The sequence below is a fragment of the Anarhichas minor genome, unplaced genomic scaffold (assembly GCF_050575085.1).
Source record: "Anarhichas minor isolate MPS153535 unplaced genomic scaffold, ASM5057508v1 ptg000005l, whole genome shotgun sequence".
In the NCBI taxonomy this organism is placed as follows: domain Eukaryota; kingdom Metazoa; phylum Chordata; class Actinopteri; order Perciformes; family Anarhichadidae; genus Anarhichas; species Anarhichas minor.
In genome coordinates, this window is record NW_027466451.1 from 336077 (window position 1) to 352219 (window position 16143).

The window sequence follows — 16143 nt, forward strand, 5'->3', positions numbered from 1 at the left end:
AGGAGAAAAGTCAGACAATGCAACTCCAGTTGTACACAAGCTTTGACGTCCATAGAAGTCACCAAAAGTGTCTACTTAACAAGACACAAATTCAATCATCCACAAGACATTTTTGGCCGCGCAAGCACAGCCACATGCCAATCTCCAACCACTTTGTTATTAAAGACATTAACCCCAAAATGTTGAAAAAGATCAGCCACCTTGTCTATCCCATCAATTGACACATGACAACTAGCTTCAACGACTGCATTGGCTGGGAATCGAACCCAGGTCAACTGCTTGGAAGGCAGCTATGCTAGCCACTATACCACCAATGCACAAATGCACAAATAGGTCTGTTCATAATGACACAAAGTCGAGCAAACCGAAACGTGATTTGGCAGATGCGATTGAGTGATGACACATTTACTTTCGACCTTAACCAACAGGCCTGGTCTCTGGGTTCCATGGTGTAATGGTCAGCACTCTGGACTCTGAAACCAGTGTTCCAAGTCTCGGTGGAACCTTGTCAACTAAGAGGTGGACGCTTCAAAATTCTTAAATTAAGAATTAAAATACACACCACATTGTTCCCAAGCTTGAATAGAAATCAAATGTGATAAGGAGAAAAGTCAGACAATGCAACTCCAGTTGTACACAAGCTTTGACGTCCATAGAAGTCACCAAAAGTGTCTACTTAACAAGACACAAATTCAATCATCCACAAGACATTTTTGGCCGCGCAAGCACAGCCACATGCCAATCTCCAACCACTTTGTTATTAAAGACATTAACCCCAAAATGTTGAAAAAGATCAGCCACCTTGTCTATCCCATCAAATGACACATGACAACTAGCTTCAACGACTGCATTGGCTGGGAATCGAAGCCAGGTCAACTGCTTGGAAGGCAGCTATGCTAGCCACTATACCACCAATGCACAAATGCACAAATAGGTCTGTTCATAATGACACAAAGTCGAGCAAACCGAAACGTGATTTGGCAGATGCGATTGAGTGATGACACATTTACTTTCGACCTTAACCAACAGGCCTGGTCTCTGGGTTCCATGGTGTAATGGTCAGCACTCTGGACTCTGAAACCAGTGTTCCAAGTCTCGGTGGAACCTTGTCAACTAAGAGGTGCACGCTTCAAAATTCTTAAACTATGAATTAAAATACACACCACATTGTTCCCAAGCTTGAATAGAAATCAAATGTGATAAGGAGAAAAGTCAGACAATGCAACTCCTGTCGTCCACAAACTTTGACGTCCATAGAAGTCACCAAGTCTACTTAACAAGACACAAATTCAATCATCCACCAGACATTTTTGGCCGCGCAAGCACAGCCACATGCCAATCTCCAACCACTTTGTTATTAAAGACATTAACCCCAAAATGTTGAAAAAGATCAGCCACCTTGTCTATCCCATCAATTGACACATGACAACTAGCTTCAACGACTGCATTGGCTGGGAATCGAACCCAGGTCAAATGCTTGGAAGGCAGCTATGCTAGCCACTATACCACCAATGCACAAATGCACAAATAGGTCTGTTCATAATGACACAAAGTCGAGCAAACCGAAACGTGATTTGGCAGATGCGATTGAGTGATGACACATTTACTTTCGACCTTAAGCAACAGGCCTGGTCTCTGGGTTCCATGGTGTAATGGTCAGCACTCTGGACTCTGAAACCAGTGTTCCAAGTCTCGGTGGAACCTTGTCAACTAAGAGGTGCACGCTTCAAAATTCTTAAACTATGAATTAAAATACACACCACATTGTTCCCAAGCTTGAATAGAAATCAAATGTGATAAGGAGAAAAGTCAGACAATGCAACTCCTGTCGTCCACAAACTTTGACGTCCATAGAAGTCACCAAGTCTCCTTAACAAGACACAAATTCAATCATCCACCAGACATTTTTGGCCGCGCAAGCACAGCCACATGCCAATCTCCATCCACTTTGTTATTAAAGACATTAACCCCAAAATGTTGAAAAAGATCAGCCACCTTGTCTATCCCATCAATTGACACATGACAACTAGCTTCAACGACTGCATTGGCTGGGAATCGAACCCAGGTCAACTGCTTGGAAGGCAGCTATGCTAGCCACTATACCACCAATGCACAAATAGGTCTGTTCATAATGACACAAAGTTGTGCAAACCGAAACGTGATTTGGCAGATGCGATTGAGTGATGACACATTTACTTTCGACCTTAACCAACAGGCCTGGTCTCTGGGTTCCATGGTGTAATGGTCAGCACTCTGGACTCTGAAACCAGTGTTCCAAGTCTCGGTGGAACCTTGTCAACTAAGAGGTGGACGCTTCAAAATTCTTAAATTAAGAATTAAAATACACACCACATTGTTCCCAAGCTTGAATAGAAATCAAATGTGATAAGGAGAAAAGTCAGACAATGCAACTCCTGTCGTCCACAAACTTTGACGTCCATAGAAGTCACCAAGTCTACTTAACAAGACACAAATTCAATCATCCACCAGACATTTTTGGCCGCGCAAGCACAGCCACATGCCAATCTCCAACCACTTTGTTATTAAAGACATTAACCCCAAAATGTTGAAAAAGATCAGCCACCTTGTCTATCCCATCAATTGACACATGACAACTAGCTTCAACGACTGCATTGGCTGGGAATCGAACCCAGGTCAAATGCTTGGAAGGCAGCTATGCTAGCCACTATACCACCAATGCACAAATGCACAAATAGGTCTGTTCATAATGACACAAAGTCGAGCAAACCGAAACGTGATTTGGCAGATGCGATTGAGTGATGACACATTTACTTTCGACCTTAAGCAACAGGCCTGGTCTCTGGGTTCCATGGTGTAATGGTCAGCACTCTGGACTCTGAAACCAGTGTTCCAAGTCTCGGTGGAACCTTGTCAACTAAGAGGTGCACGCTTCAAAATTCTTAAACTATGAATTAAAATACACACCACATTGTTCCCAAGCTTGAATAGAAATCAAATGTGATAAGGAGAAAAGTCAGACAATGCAACTCCTGTCGTCCACAAACTTTGACGTCCATAGAAGTCACCAAGTCTCCTTAACAAGACACAAATTCAATCATCCACCAGACATTTTTGGCCGCGCAAGCACAGCCACATGCCAATCTCCATCCACTTTGTTATTAAAGACATTAACCCCAAAATGTTGAAAAAGATCAGCCACCTTGTCTATCCCATCAATTGACACATGACAACTAGCTTCAACGACTGCATTGGCTGGGAATCGAACCCAGGTCAACTGCTTGGAAGGCAGCTATGCTAGCCACTATACCACCAATGCACAAATAGGTCTGTTCATAATGACACAAAGTTGTGCAAACCGAAACGTGATTTGGCAGATGCGATTGAGTGATGACACATTTACTTTCGACCTTAACCAACAGGCCTGGTCTCTGGGTTCCATGGTGTAATGGTCAGCACTCTGGACTCTGAAACCAGTGTTCCAAGTCTCGGTGGAACCTTGTCAACTAAGAGGTGGACGCTTCAAAATTCTTAAATTAAGAATTAAAATACACACCACATTGTTCCCAAGCTTGAATAGAAATCAAATGTGATAAGGAGAAAAGTCAGACAATGCAACTCCAGTTGTACACAAGCTTTGACGTCCATAGAAGTCACCAAAAGTGTCTACTTAACAAGACACAAATTCAATCATCCACAAGACATTTTTGGCCACGCAAGCACAGCCACATGCCAATCTCCAACCACTTTGTTATTAAAGACATTAACCCCAAAATGTTGAAAAAGATCAGCCACCTTGTCTATCCCATCAATTGACACATGACAACTAGCTTCAACGACTGCATTGGCTGGGAATCGAACCCAGGTCAACTGCTTGGAAGGCAGCTATGCTAGCCACTATACCACCAATGCACAAATGCACAAATAGGTCTGTTCATAATGACACAAAGTCGAGCAAACCAAAACGTGATTTGGCAGATGCGATTGAGTGATGACACATTTACTTTCGACCTTAACCAACAGGCCTGGTCTCTGGGTTCCATGGTGTAATGGTCAGCACTCTGGACTCTGAAACCAGTGTTCCAAGTCTCGGTGGAACCTTGTCAACTAAGAGGTGCAAGCTTCAAAATTCTTAAATTAAGAATTAAAATACACACCACATTGTTCCCAAGCTTGAATAGAAATCAAATGTGATAAGGAGAAAAGTCAGACAATGCAACTCCAGTTGTACACAAGCTTTGACGTCCATAGAAGTCACCAAAAGTGTCTACTTAACAAGACACAAATTCAATCATCCACAAGACATTTTTGGCCGCGCAAGCACAGCCACATGCCAATCTCCAACCACTTTGTTATTAAAGACATTAACCCCAAAATGTTGAAAAAGATCAGCCACCTTGTCTATCCCATCAATTGACACATGACAACTAGCTTCAACGACTGCATTGGCTGGGAATCGAACCCAGGTCAACTGCTTGGAAGGCAGCTATGCTAGCCACTATACCACCAATGCACAAATGCACAAATAGGTCTGTTCATAATGACACAAAGTCGAGCAAACCGAAACGTGATTTGGCAGATGCGATTGAGTGATGACACATTTACTTTCGACCTTAACCAACAGGCCTGGTCTCTGGGTTCCATGGTGTAATGGTCAGCACTCTGGACTCTGAAACCAGTGTTCCAAGTCTCGGTGGAACCTTGTCAACTAAGAGGTGGACGCTTCAAAATTCTTAAATTAAGAATTAAAATACACCACATTGTTCCCAAGCTTGAATAGAAATCAAATGTGATAAGGAGAAAAGTCAGACAATGCAACTCCTGTCGTCCACAAACTTTGACGTCCATAGAAGTCACCAAGTCTCCTTAACAAGACACAAATTCAATCATCCACCAGACATTTTTGGCCGCGCAAGCACAGCCACATGCCAATCTCCATCCACTTTGTTATTAAAGACATTAACCCCAAAATGTTGAAAAAGATCAGCCACCTTGTCTATCCCATCAATTGACACATGACAACTAGCTTCAACGACTGCATTGGCTGGGAATCGCACGCAGGTCAACTGCTTGGAAGGCAGCTATGCTAGCCACTATACCACCAATGCACAAATAGGTCTGTTCATAATGACACAAAGTCGAGCAAACCGAAACGTGATTTGGCAGATGCGATTGAGTGATGACACATTTACTTTCGACCTTAACCAACAGGCCTGGTCTCTGGGTTCCATGGTGTAATGGTCAGCACTCTGGACTCTGAAACCAGTGTTCCAAGTCTCGGTGGAACCTTGTCAACTAAGAGGTGGATGCTTCAAAATTCTTAAATTAAGAATTAAAATACACACCACATTGTTCCCAAGCTTGAATAGAAATCAAATGTGATAAGGAGAAAAGTCAGACAATGCAACTCCTGTCGTCCACAAACTTTGACGTCCATAGAAGTCACCAAGTCTCCTTAACAAGACACAAATTCAATCATCCACCAGACATTTTTGGCCTCGCAAGCACAGCCACATGCCAATCTCCATCCACTTTGTTATTAAAGACATTAACCCCAAAATGTTGAAAAAGATCAGCCACCTTGTCTATCCCATCAATTGACACATGACAACTAGCTTCAACGACTGCATTGGCTGGGAATCGAACCCAGGTCAACTGCTTGGAAGGCAGCTATGCTAGCCACTATACCACCAATGCACAAATGCACAAATAGGTCTGTTCATAATGACACAAAGTCGAGCAAACCGAAACGTGATTTGGCAGATGCGATTGAGTGATGACACATTTACTTTCGACCTTAACCAACAGGCCTGGTCTCTGGGTTCCATGGTGTAATGGTCAGCACTCTGGACTCTGAAACCAGTGTTCCAAGTCTCGGTGGAACCTTGTCAACTAAGAGGTGCAAGCTTCAAAATTCTTAAATTAAGAATTAAAATACACACCACATTGTTCCCAAGCTTGAATAGAAATCAAATGTGATAAGGAGAAAAGTCAGACAATGCAACTCCAGTTGTACACAAGCTTTGACGTCCATAGAAGTCACCAAAAGTGTCTACTTAACAAGACACAAATTCAATCATCCACAAGACATTTTTGACCGCGCAAGCACAGCCACATGCCAATCTCCAACCACTTTGTTATTAAAGACATTAACCCCAACATGTTGAAAAAGATCAGCCACCTTGTCTATCCCATCAATTGACACATGACAACTAGCTTCAACGACTGCATTGGCTGGGAATCGAACCCAGGTCAACTGCTTGGAAGGCAGCTATGCTAGCCACTATACCACCAATGCACAAATGCACAAATAGGTCTGTTCATAATGACACAAAGTCGAGCAAACCGAAACGTGATTTGGCAGATGCGATTGAGTGATGACACATTTACTTTCGACCTTAACCAACAGGCCTGGTCTCTGGGTTCCATGGTGTAATGGTCAGCACTCTGGACTCTGAAACCAGTGTTCCAAGTCTCGGTGGAACCTTGTCAACTAAGAGGTGCACGCTTCAAAATTCTTAAATTAAGAATTAAAATACACACCACATTGTTCCCAAGCTTGAATAGAAATCAAATGTGATAAGGAGAAAAGTCAGACAATGCAACTCCTGTCGTCCACAAACTTTGACGTCCATAGAAGTCACCAAGTCTCCTTAACAAGACACAAATTCAATCATCCACCAGACATTTTTGGCCGCGCAAGCACAGCCACATGCCAATCTCCAACCACTTTGTTATTAAAGACATTAACCCCAAAATGTTGAAAAAGATCAGCCACCTTGTCTATCCCATCAATTGACACATGACAACTAGCTTCAACGACTGCATTGGCTGGGAATCGAACCCAGGTCAACTGCTTGGAAGGCAGCTATGCTAGCCACTATACCACCAATGCACAAATAGGTCTGTTCATAATGACACAAAGTCGTGCAAACCGAAACGTGATTTGGCAGATGCGATTGAGTGATGACACATTTACTTTCGACCTTAACCAACAGGCCTGGTCTCTGGGTTCCATGGTGTAATGGTCAGCACTCTGGACTCTGAAACCAGCGTTCCAAGTCCAAGTCTCAGTGGAACCTTGTCAATTAAGGGGTGCACGCTTCAAAATTCTTAAATTAAGAATTAAAATACCCGCCACATTGTTCCCAAGATTGAATAGAAATCAAATGTGATAAGGAGAAAAGTCAGACAATGCAACTCCTGTCGTCCACAAACTTTGACGTCCATAGAAGTCACCAAGTCTACTTAACAAGACACAAATTCAATCATCCACCAGACATTTTTGGCCGCGCAAGCACAGCCACATGCCAATCTCCAACCACTTTGTTATTAAAGACATTAACCCCAAAATGTTGAAAAAGATCAGCCACCTTGTCTATCCCATCAATTGACACATGACAACTAGCTTCAACGACTGCATTGGCTGGGAATCAAACCCAGGTCAACTGCTTGGAAGGCAGCTATGGTAGCCACTATACCACCAATGCACAAATGCACAAATAGGTCTGTTCATAATGACACAAAGTCGAGCAAACCGAAACGTGATTTGGCAGATGCGATTGAGTGATGACACATTTACTTTCGACCTTAACCAACAGGCCTGGTCTCTGGGTTCCATGGTGTAATGGTCAGCACTCTGGACTCTGAAACCAGTGTTCCAAGTCTCGGTGGAACCTTGTCAACTAAGAGGTGCACGCTTCAAAATTCTTAAATTAAGAATTAAAATACCCGCCACATTGTTCCCAAGATTGAATAGAAATCAAATGTGATAAGGAGAAAAGTCAGACAATGCAACTCCTGTCGTCCACAAACTTTGACGTCCATAGAAGTCACCAAGTCTACTTAACAAGACACAAATTCAATCATCCACAAGACATTTTTGGCCGCGCAAGCACAGCCACATGCCAATCTCCAACCACTTTGTTATTAAAGACATTAACCCCAAAATGTTGAAAAAGATCAGCCACCTTGTCTATCCCATCAATTGACACATGACAACTAGCTTCAACGAATGCATTGGCTGGGAATCGAACCCAGGTCAACTGCTTGGAAGGCAGCTATGCTAGCCACTATACCACCAATGCACAAATAGGTCTGTTCATAATGACACAAAGTCGAGCAAACCGAAACGTGATTTGGCAGATGCGATTGAGTGATGACACATTTACTTTCGACCTTAACCAACAGGCCTGGTCTCTGGGTTCCATGGTGTAATGGTCAGCACTCTGGACTCTGAAACCAGTGTTCCAAGTCTCGGTGGAACCTTGTCAACTAAGAGGTGCACGCTTCAAAATTCTTAAATTAAGAATTAAAATACCCGCCACATTGTTCCCAAGATTGAATAGAAATCAAATGTGATAAGGAGAAAAGTCAGACAATGCAACTCCTGTCGTCCACAAACTTTGACGTCCATAGAAGTCACCAAGTCTACTTAACAAGACACAAATTCAATCATCCACCAGACATTTTTGGCCGCGCAAGCACAGCCACATGCCAATCTCCAACCACTTTGTTATTAAAGACATTAACCCCAAAATGTTGAAAAAGATCAGCCACCTTCTCTATCCCATCAATTGACACATGACAACTAGCTTCAACGACTGCATTGGCTGGGAATCGAACCCAGGTCAACTGCTTGGAAGGCAGCTATGCTAGCCACTATACCACCAATGCACAAATGCACAAATAGGTCTGTTCATAATGACACAAAGTCGAGCAAACCGAAACGTGATTTGGCAGATGCGATTGAGTGATGACACATTTACTTTCGACCTTAACCAACAGGCCTGGTCTCTGGGTTCCATGGTGTAATGGTCAGCACTCTGGACTCTGAAACCAGCGTTCCAAGTCCAAGTCTCGGTGGAACCTTGTCAATTAAGGGGTGCACGCTTCAAAATTCTTAAATTAAGAATTAAAATACCCGCCACATTGTTCCCAAGCTTGAATAGAAATCAAATGTGATAAGGAGAAAAGTCAGACAATGCAACTCCTGTCGTCCACAAACTTTGACGTCCATAGAAGTCACCAAGTCTACTTAACAAGACACAAATTCAATCATCCACCAGACATTTTTGGCCGCGCAAGCACAGCCACATGCCAATCTCCAACCACTTTGTTATTAAAGACATTAACCCCAAAATGTTGAAAAAGATCAGCCACCTTGTCTATCCCATCAATTGACACATGACAACTAGCTTCAACGACTGCATTGGCTGGGAATCAAACCCAGGTCAACTGCTTGGAAGGCAGCTATGGTAGCCACTATACCACCAATGCACAAATGCACAAATAGGTCTGTTCATAATGACACAAAGTCGAGCAAACCGAAACGTGATTTGGCAGATGCGATTGAGTGATGACACATTTACTTTCGACCTTAACCAACAGGCCTGGTCTCTGGGTTCCATGGTGTAATGGTCAGCACTCTGGACTCTGAAACCAGTGTTCCAAGTCTCGGTGGAACCTTGTCAACTAAGAGGTGCACGCTTCAAAATTCTTAAATTAAGAATTAAAATACCCGCCACATTGTTCCCAAGATTGAATAGAAATCAAATGTGATAAGGAGAAAAGTCAGACAATGCAACTCCTGTCGTCCACAAACTTTGACGTCCATAGAAGTCACCAAGTCTACTTAACAAGACACAAATTCAATCATCCACCAGACATTTTTGGCCGCGCAAGCACAGCCACATGTCAATCTCCAACCACTTTGTTATTAAAGACATTAACCCCAAAATGTTGAAAAAGATCAGCCACCTTGTCTATCCCATCAATTGACACATGACAACTAGCTTCAACAAATGCATTGGCTTGGAATCGAACCCAGGTCAACTGCTTGGAAGGCAGCTATGCTAGCCACTATACCACCAATGCACAAATAGGTCTGTTCATAATGACACAAAGTCGAGCAAACCGAAACGTGATTTGGCAGATGCGATTGAGTGATGACACATTTACTTTCGACCTTAACCAACAGGCCTGGTCTCTGGGTTCCATGGTGTAATGGTCAGCACTCTGGACTCTGAAACCAGCGTTCCAAGTCCAAGTCTCAGTGGAACCTTGTCAATTAAGGGGTGCACGCTTCAAAATTCTTAAATTAAGAATTAAAATACCCGCCACATTGTTCCCAAGCTTGAATAGAAATCAAATGTGATAAGGAGAAAAGTCAGACAATGCAACTCCAGTTGTACACAAGCTTTGACGTCCATAGAAGTCACCAAAAGTGTCTACTTAACAAGACACAAATTCAATCATCCACAAGACATTTTTGGCCGCGCAAGCACAGCCACATGCCAATCTCCAATCACTTTGTTATTAAAGACATTAACCCCAAAATGTTGAAAAAGATCAGCCACCTTGTCTATCCCATCAATTGACACATGACAACTAGCTTCAACGACTGCATTGGCTGGGAATCGAACCCAGGTCAACTGCTTGGAAGGCAGCTATGCTAGCCACTATACCACCAATGCACAAATGCACAAATAGGTCTGTTCATAATGACACAAAGTCGAGCAAACCGAAACGTGATTTGGCAGATGCGATTGAGTGATGACACATTTACTTTCGACCTTAACCAACAGGCCTGGTCTCTGGGTTCCATGGTGTAATGGTCAGCACTCTGGACTCTGAAACCAGCGTTCCAAGTCCAAGTCTCGGTGGAACCTTGTCAATTAAGGGGTGCACGCTTCAAAATTCTTAAATTAAGAATTAAAATACCCGCCACATTGTTCCCAAGCTTGAATAGAAATCAAATGTGATAAGGAGAAAAGTCAGACAATGCAACTCCTGTCGTCCACAAACTTTGACGTCCATAGAAGTCACCAAGTCTATTTAACAAGACACAAATTCAATCATCCACAAGACATTTTTGGCCGCGCAAGCACAGCCACATGCCAATCTCCAACCACTTTGTTATTAAAGACATTAACCCCAAAATGTTGAAAAAGATCAGCCACCTTGTCTATCCCATCAATTGACACATGACAACTAGCTTCAACGAATGCATTGGCTGGGAATCCAACCCAGGTCAACTGCTTGGAAGGCAGCTATGCTAGCCACTATACCACCAATGCACAAATAGGTCTGTTCATAATGACACAAAGTCGAGCAAACCGAAACGTGATTTGGCAGATGCGATTGAGTGATGACACATTTACTTTCGACCTTAACCAACAGGCCTGGTCTCTGGGTTCCATGGTGTAATGGTCAGCACTCTGGACTCTGAAACCAGTGTTCCAAGTCTCGGTGGAACCTTGTCAACTAAGAGGTGCACGCTTCAAAATTCTTAAATTAAGAATTAAAATACCCGCCACATTGTTCCCAAGATTGAATAGAAATCAAATGTGATAAGGAGAAAAGTCAGACAATGCAACTCCTGTCGTCCACAAACTTTGACGTCCATAGAAGTCACCAAGTCTACTTAACAAGACACAAATTCAATCATCCACCAGACATTTTTGGCCGCGCAAGCACAGCCACATGCCAATCTCCAACCACTTTGTTATTAAAGACATTAACCCCAAAATGTTGAAAAAGATCAGCCACCTTGTCTATCCCATCAATTGACACATGACAACTAGCTTCAACGAATGCATTGGCTGGGAATCGAACCCAGGTCAACTGCTTGGAAGGCAGCTATGCTAGCCACTATACCACCAATGCACAAATAGGTCTGTTCATAATGACACAAAGTCGAGCAAACCGAAACGTGATTTGGCAGATGCGATTGAGTGATGACACATTTACTTTCGACCTTAACCAACAGGCCTGGTCTCTGGGTTCCATGGTGTAATGGTCAGCACTCTGGACTCTGAAACCAGCGTTCCAAGTCCAAGTCTCGGTGGAACCTTGTCAATTAAGGGGTGCACGCTTCAAAATTCTTAAATTAAGAATTAAAATACCCGCCACATTGTTCCCAAGCTTGAATAGAAATCAAATGTGATAAGGAGAAAAGTCAGACAATGCAACTCCTGTCGTCCACAAACTTTGACATCCATAGAAGTCACCAAGTCTACTTAACAAGACACAAATTCAATCATCCACCAGACATTTTTGGCCGCGCAAGCACAGCCACATGCCAATCTCCAACCACTTTGTTATTAAAGACATTAACCCCAAAATGTTGAAAAAGATCAGCCACCTTGTCTATCCCATCAATTGACACATGACAACTAGCTTCAACGAATGCATTGGCTGGGAATCGAACCCAGGTCAACTGCTTGGAAGGCAGCTATGCTAGCCACTATACCACCAATGCACAAATAGGTCTGTTCATAATGACACAAAGTCGAGCAAACCGAAACGTGATTTGGCAGATGCGATTGAGTGATGACACATTTACTTTCGACCTTAACCAACAGGCCTGGTCTCTGGGTTCCATGGTGTAATGGTCAGCACTCTGGACTCTGAAACCAGTGTTCCAAGTCTCGGTGGAACCTTGTCAACTAAGAGGTGCACGCTTCAAAATTCTTAAATTAAGAATTAAAATACCCGCCACATTGTTCCCAAGATTGAATAGAAATCAAATGTGATAAGGAGAAAAGTCAGACAATGCAACTCCTGTCGTCCACAAACTTTGACGTCCATAGAAGTCACCAAGTCTACTTAACAAGACACAAATTCAATCATCCACCAGACATTTTTGGCCGCGCAAGCACAGCCACATGCCAATCTCCAACCACTTTGTTATTAAAGACATTAACCCCAAAATGTTGAAAAAGATCAGCCACCTTGTCTGTCCCATCAATTGACACATGACAACTAGCTTCAACGAATGCATTGGCTGGGAATCGAACCCAGGTCAACTGCTTGGAAGGCAGCTATGCTAGCCACTATACCACCAATGCACAAATGCACAAATAGGTCTGTTCATAATGACACAAAGTCGAGCAAACCGAAACGTGATTTGGCAGATGCGATTGAGTGATGACACATTTACTTTCGACCTTAACCAACAGGCCTGGTCTCTGGGTTCCATGGTGTAATGGTCAGCACTCTGGACTCTGAAACCAGCGTTCCAAGTCCAAGTCTCGGTGGAACCTTGTCAATTAAGGGGTGCACGCTTCAAAATTCTTAAATTAAGAATTAAAATACCCGCCACATTGTTCCCAAGCTTGAATAGAAATCAAATGTGATAAGGAGAAAAGTCAGACAATGCAACTCCTGTCGTCCACAAACTTTGACGTCCATAGAAGTCACCAAGTCTACTTAACAAGACACAAATTCAATCATCCACCAGACATTTTTGGCCGCGCAAGCACAGCCACATGCCAATCTCCAACCACTTTGTTATTAAAGACATTAACCCCAAAATGTTGAAAAAGATCAGCCACCTTCTCTATCCCATCAATTGACACATGACAACTAGCTTCAACGACTGCATTGGCTGGGAATCGAACCCAGGTCAACTGCTTGGAAGGCAGCTATGCTAGCCACTATACCACCAATGCACAAATAGGTCTGTTCATAATGACACAAAGTCGAGCAAACCGAAACGTGATTTGGCAGATGCGATTGAGTGATGACACATTTACTTTCGACCTTAACCAACAGGCCTGGTCTCTGGGTTCCATGGTGTAATGGTCAGCACTCTGGACTCTGAAACCAGTGTTCCAAGTCTCGGTGGAACCTTGTCAACTAAGAGGTGCAAGCTTCAAAATTCTTAAACTATGAATTAAAATACACACCACATTGTTCCCAAGCTTGAATAGAAATCAAATGTGATAAGGAGAAAAGTCAGACAATGCAACTCCTGTCGTCCACAAACTTTGACGTCCATAGAAGTCACCAAGTCTCCTTAACAAGACACAAATTGAATCATCCACCAGACATTTTTGGCCGCACAAGCACAGCCACATGACAATCTCCAACCACTTTGTTATTAAAGACATTAACCCCAAAATGTTGAAAAAGATCAGCCACCTTGTCTATCCCATCAATTGACACATGACAACTAGCTTCAACGACTGCATTGGCTGGGAATCGAACCCAGGTCAACTGCTTGGAAGGCAGCTATGCTAGCCACTATACCACCAATGCACAAATAGGTCTGTTCATAATGACACAAAGTCGAGCAAACCGAAACGTGATTTGGCAGATGCGATTGAGTGATGACACATTTACTTTCGACCTTAACCAACAGGCCTGGTCTCTGGGTTCCATGGTGTAATGGTCAGCACTCTGGACTCTGAAACCAGCGTTCCAAGTCCAAGTCTCGGTGGAACCTTGTCAATTAAGGGGTGCACGCTTCAAAATTCTTAAATTAAGAATTAAAAGACCCGCCACATTGTTCCCAAGCTTGAATAGAAATCAAATGTGATAAGGAGAAAAGTCAGACAATGCAACTCCTGTCGTCCAAAAACTTTGACGTCCATAGAAGTCACCAAGTCTACTTAACAAGACACAAATTCAATCATCCACCAGACATTTTTGGCCGCACAAGCACAGCCACATGCCAATCTCCAACCACTTTGTTATTAAAGACATTAACCCCAAAATGTTGAAAAAGATCAGCCACCTTGTCTATCCCATCAATTGACACATGACAACTAGCTTCAATGACTGCATTGGCTGGGAATCGAACCCAGGTCAACTGCTTGGAAGGCAGCTATGCTAGCCACTATACCACCAATGCACAAATGCACAAATAGGTCTGTTCATAATGACACAAAGTCGAGCAAACCGAAACGTGATTTGGCAGATGCAATTGAGTGATGACACATTTACTTTCGACCTTAACCAACAGGCCTGGTCTCTGGGTTCCATGGTGTAATGGTCAGCACTCAGGACTCTGAAACCAGCGTTCCAAGTCCAAGTCTCAGTGGAACCTTGTCAATTAAGGGGTGCACGCTTCAAAATTCTTAAATTAAGAATTAAAATACCCGCCACATTGTTCCCAAGATTGAATAGAAATCAAATGTGATAAGGAGAAAAGTCAGACAATGCAACTCCTGTCGTCCACAAACTTTGACGTCCATAGAAGTCACCAAGTCTACTTAACAAGACACAAATTCAATCATCCACCAGACATTTTTGGCCGCGCAAGCACAGCCACATGCCAATCTCCAACCACTTTGTTATTAAAGACATTAACCCCAAAATGTTGAAAAAGATCAGCCACCTTCTCTATCCCATCAATTGACACATGACAACTAGCTTCAACGACTGCATTGGCTGGGAATCGAACCCAGGTCAACTGCTTGGAAGGCAGCTATGCTAGCCTCTATACCACCAATGCACAAATAGGTCTGTTCATAATGACACAAAGTCGAGCAAACCGAAACGTGATTTGGCAGATGCGATTGAGTGATGACACATTTACTTTCGACCTTAACCAACAGGCCTGGTCTCTGGGTTCCATGGTGTAATGGTCAGCACTCTGGACTCTGAAACCAGCGTTCCAAGTCCAAGTCTCGGTGGAACCTTGTCAATTAAGGGGTGCACGCTTCAAAATTCTTAAATTAAGAATTAAAAGACCCGCCACATTGTTCCCAAGCTTGAATAGAAATCAAATGTGATAAGGAGAAAAGTCAGACAATGCAACTCCTGTCGTCCACAAACTTTGACGTCCATAGAAGTCACCAAGTCTCCTTAACAAGACACAAATTCAATCATCCACCAGACATTTTTGGCCGCGCAAGCACAGCCACATGCCAATCTCCAACCACTTTGTTATTAAAGACATTAACCCCAAAATGTTGAAAATGATCAGCCACCTTGTCTATCCCATCAATTGACACATGACAACTAGCTTCAACGACTGCATTGGCTGGGAATCGAACCGAGGTCTACTGCTTGGAAGGCAGCTATGCTAGCCACTATACCACCAATGCACAAATAGGTCTGTTCATAATGACACAAAGTCGAGCAAACCGAAACGTGATTTGGCAGATGCGATTGAGTGATGACACATTTACTTTCGACCTTAACCAACAGGCCTGGTCTCTGGGTTCCATGGTGTAATGGTCAGCACTCTGGACTCTGAAACCAGCGTTCCAAGTCCAAGTCTCGGTGGAACCTTGTCAATTAAGGGGTGCACGCTTCAAAATTCTTAAATTAAGAATTAAAAGACCCCCACATTGTTCCCAAGCTTGAATAGAAATCAAATGTGATAAGGAGAAAAGTCAGACAATGCAACTCCTGTCGTCCAAAAACTTTGAC

General features: G+C 43.1%; 26 non-coding genes across 26 annotated transcripts; all 26 read right to left on the reverse strand.

Annotated features, from left to right (window-relative positions):
* Positions 1 to 245: 245 nt before the first annotated feature.
* Positions 246 to 317, reverse strand: trnag-ucc (transfer RNA glycine (anticodon UCC)). The gene has a single exon. It is a non-coding gene; the product is annotated as a tRNA-Gly (tRNA).
* A 529-nt stretch (positions 318 to 846) lies between these two features.
* Positions 847 to 918, reverse strand: trnag-ucc (transfer RNA glycine (anticodon UCC)). Its single transcript has one exon. It is a non-coding gene; the product is annotated as a tRNA-Gly (tRNA).
* A 525-nt stretch (positions 919 to 1443) lies between these two features.
* On the reverse strand, positions 1444 to 1515 carry trnag-ucc (transfer RNA glycine (anticodon UCC)). The gene has a single exon. It is a non-coding gene; the product is annotated as a tRNA-Gly (tRNA).
* A 525-nt stretch (positions 1516 to 2040) lies between these two features.
* trnag-ucc (transfer RNA glycine (anticodon UCC)) lies at positions 2041 to 2112 on the reverse strand. The gene has a single exon. It is a non-coding gene; the product is annotated as a tRNA-Gly (tRNA).
* A 517-nt stretch (positions 2113 to 2629) lies between these two features.
* trnag-ucc (transfer RNA glycine (anticodon UCC)) lies at positions 2630 to 2701 on the reverse strand. Its single transcript has one exon. It is a non-coding gene; the product is annotated as a tRNA-Gly (tRNA).
* Positions 2702 to 3226: 525 nt separating this feature from the next.
* On the reverse strand, positions 3227 to 3298 carry trnag-ucc (transfer RNA glycine (anticodon UCC)). Its single transcript has one exon. It is a non-coding gene; the product is annotated as a tRNA-Gly (tRNA).
* A 521-nt stretch (positions 3299 to 3819) lies between these two features.
* Positions 3820 to 3891, reverse strand: trnag-ucc (transfer RNA glycine (anticodon UCC)). The gene has a single exon. It is a non-coding gene; the product is annotated as a tRNA-Gly (tRNA).
* Positions 3892 to 4420: 529 nt separating this feature from the next.
* On the reverse strand, positions 4421 to 4492 carry trnag-ucc (transfer RNA glycine (anticodon UCC)). Its single transcript has one exon. It is a non-coding gene; the product is annotated as a tRNA-Gly (tRNA).
* Positions 4493 to 5604: 1112 nt separating this feature from the next.
* Positions 5605 to 5676, reverse strand: trnag-ucc (transfer RNA glycine (anticodon UCC)). Its single transcript has one exon. It is a non-coding gene; the product is annotated as a tRNA-Gly (tRNA).
* A 529-nt stretch (positions 5677 to 6205) lies between these two features.
* Positions 6206 to 6277, reverse strand: trnag-ucc (transfer RNA glycine (anticodon UCC)). The gene has a single exon. It is a non-coding gene; the product is annotated as a tRNA-Gly (tRNA).
* A 525-nt stretch (positions 6278 to 6802) lies between these two features.
* On the reverse strand, positions 6803 to 6874 carry trnag-ucc (transfer RNA glycine (anticodon UCC)). The gene has a single exon. It is a non-coding gene; the product is annotated as a tRNA-Gly (tRNA).
* Positions 6875 to 7397: 523 nt separating this feature from the next.
* trnag-ucc (transfer RNA glycine (anticodon UCC)) lies at positions 7398 to 7469 on the reverse strand. The gene has a single exon. It is a non-coding gene; the product is annotated as a tRNA-Gly (tRNA).
* A 525-nt stretch (positions 7470 to 7994) lies between these two features.
* On the reverse strand, positions 7995 to 8066 carry trnag-ucc (transfer RNA glycine (anticodon UCC)). Its single transcript has one exon. It is a non-coding gene; the product is annotated as a tRNA-Gly (tRNA).
* Positions 8067 to 8583: 517 nt separating this feature from the next.
* trnag-ucc (transfer RNA glycine (anticodon UCC)) lies at positions 8584 to 8655 on the reverse strand. The gene has a single exon. It is a non-coding gene; the product is annotated as a tRNA-Gly (tRNA).
* A 531-nt stretch (positions 8656 to 9186) lies between these two features.
* On the reverse strand, positions 9187 to 9258 carry trnag-ucc (transfer RNA glycine (anticodon UCC)). Its single transcript has one exon. It is a non-coding gene; the product is annotated as a tRNA-Gly (tRNA).
* A 525-nt stretch (positions 9259 to 9783) lies between these two features.
* trnag-ucc (transfer RNA glycine (anticodon UCC)) lies at positions 9784 to 9855 on the reverse strand. The gene has a single exon. It is a non-coding gene; the product is annotated as a tRNA-Gly (tRNA).
* Positions 9856 to 10382: 527 nt separating this feature from the next.
* Positions 10383 to 10454, reverse strand: trnag-ucc (transfer RNA glycine (anticodon UCC)). Its single transcript has one exon. It is a non-coding gene; the product is annotated as a tRNA-Gly (tRNA).
* Positions 10455 to 10985: 531 nt separating this feature from the next.
* On the reverse strand, positions 10986 to 11057 carry trnag-ucc (transfer RNA glycine (anticodon UCC)). The gene has a single exon. It is a non-coding gene; the product is annotated as a tRNA-Gly (tRNA).
* A 517-nt stretch (positions 11058 to 11574) lies between these two features.
* On the reverse strand, positions 11575 to 11646 carry trnag-ucc (transfer RNA glycine (anticodon UCC)). Its single transcript has one exon. It is a non-coding gene; the product is annotated as a tRNA-Gly (tRNA).
* Positions 11647 to 12169: 523 nt separating this feature from the next.
* trnag-ucc (transfer RNA glycine (anticodon UCC)) lies at positions 12170 to 12241 on the reverse strand. The gene has a single exon. It is a non-coding gene; the product is annotated as a tRNA-Gly (tRNA).
* Positions 12242 to 12758: 517 nt separating this feature from the next.
* On the reverse strand, positions 12759 to 12830 carry trnag-ucc (transfer RNA glycine (anticodon UCC)). The gene has a single exon. It is a non-coding gene; the product is annotated as a tRNA-Gly (tRNA).
* A 531-nt stretch (positions 12831 to 13361) lies between these two features.
* Positions 13362 to 13433, reverse strand: trnag-ucc (transfer RNA glycine (anticodon UCC)). Its single transcript has one exon. It is a non-coding gene; the product is annotated as a tRNA-Gly (tRNA).
* A 517-nt stretch (positions 13434 to 13950) lies between these two features.
* On the reverse strand, positions 13951 to 14022 carry trnag-ucc (transfer RNA glycine (anticodon UCC)). The gene has a single exon. It is a non-coding gene; the product is annotated as a tRNA-Gly (tRNA).
* A 523-nt stretch (positions 14023 to 14545) lies between these two features.
* On the reverse strand, positions 14546 to 14617 carry trnag-ucc (transfer RNA glycine (anticodon UCC)). Its single transcript has one exon. It is a non-coding gene; the product is annotated as a tRNA-Gly (tRNA).
* A 531-nt stretch (positions 14618 to 15148) lies between these two features.
* trnag-ucc (transfer RNA glycine (anticodon UCC)) lies at positions 15149 to 15220 on the reverse strand. Its single transcript has one exon. It is a non-coding gene; the product is annotated as a tRNA-Gly (tRNA).
* Positions 15221 to 15743: 523 nt separating this feature from the next.
* Positions 15744 to 15815, reverse strand: trnag-ucc (transfer RNA glycine (anticodon UCC)). The gene has a single exon. It is a non-coding gene; the product is annotated as a tRNA-Gly (tRNA).
* Between the last annotated feature and the right edge of the window lie 328 nt (positions 15816 to 16143).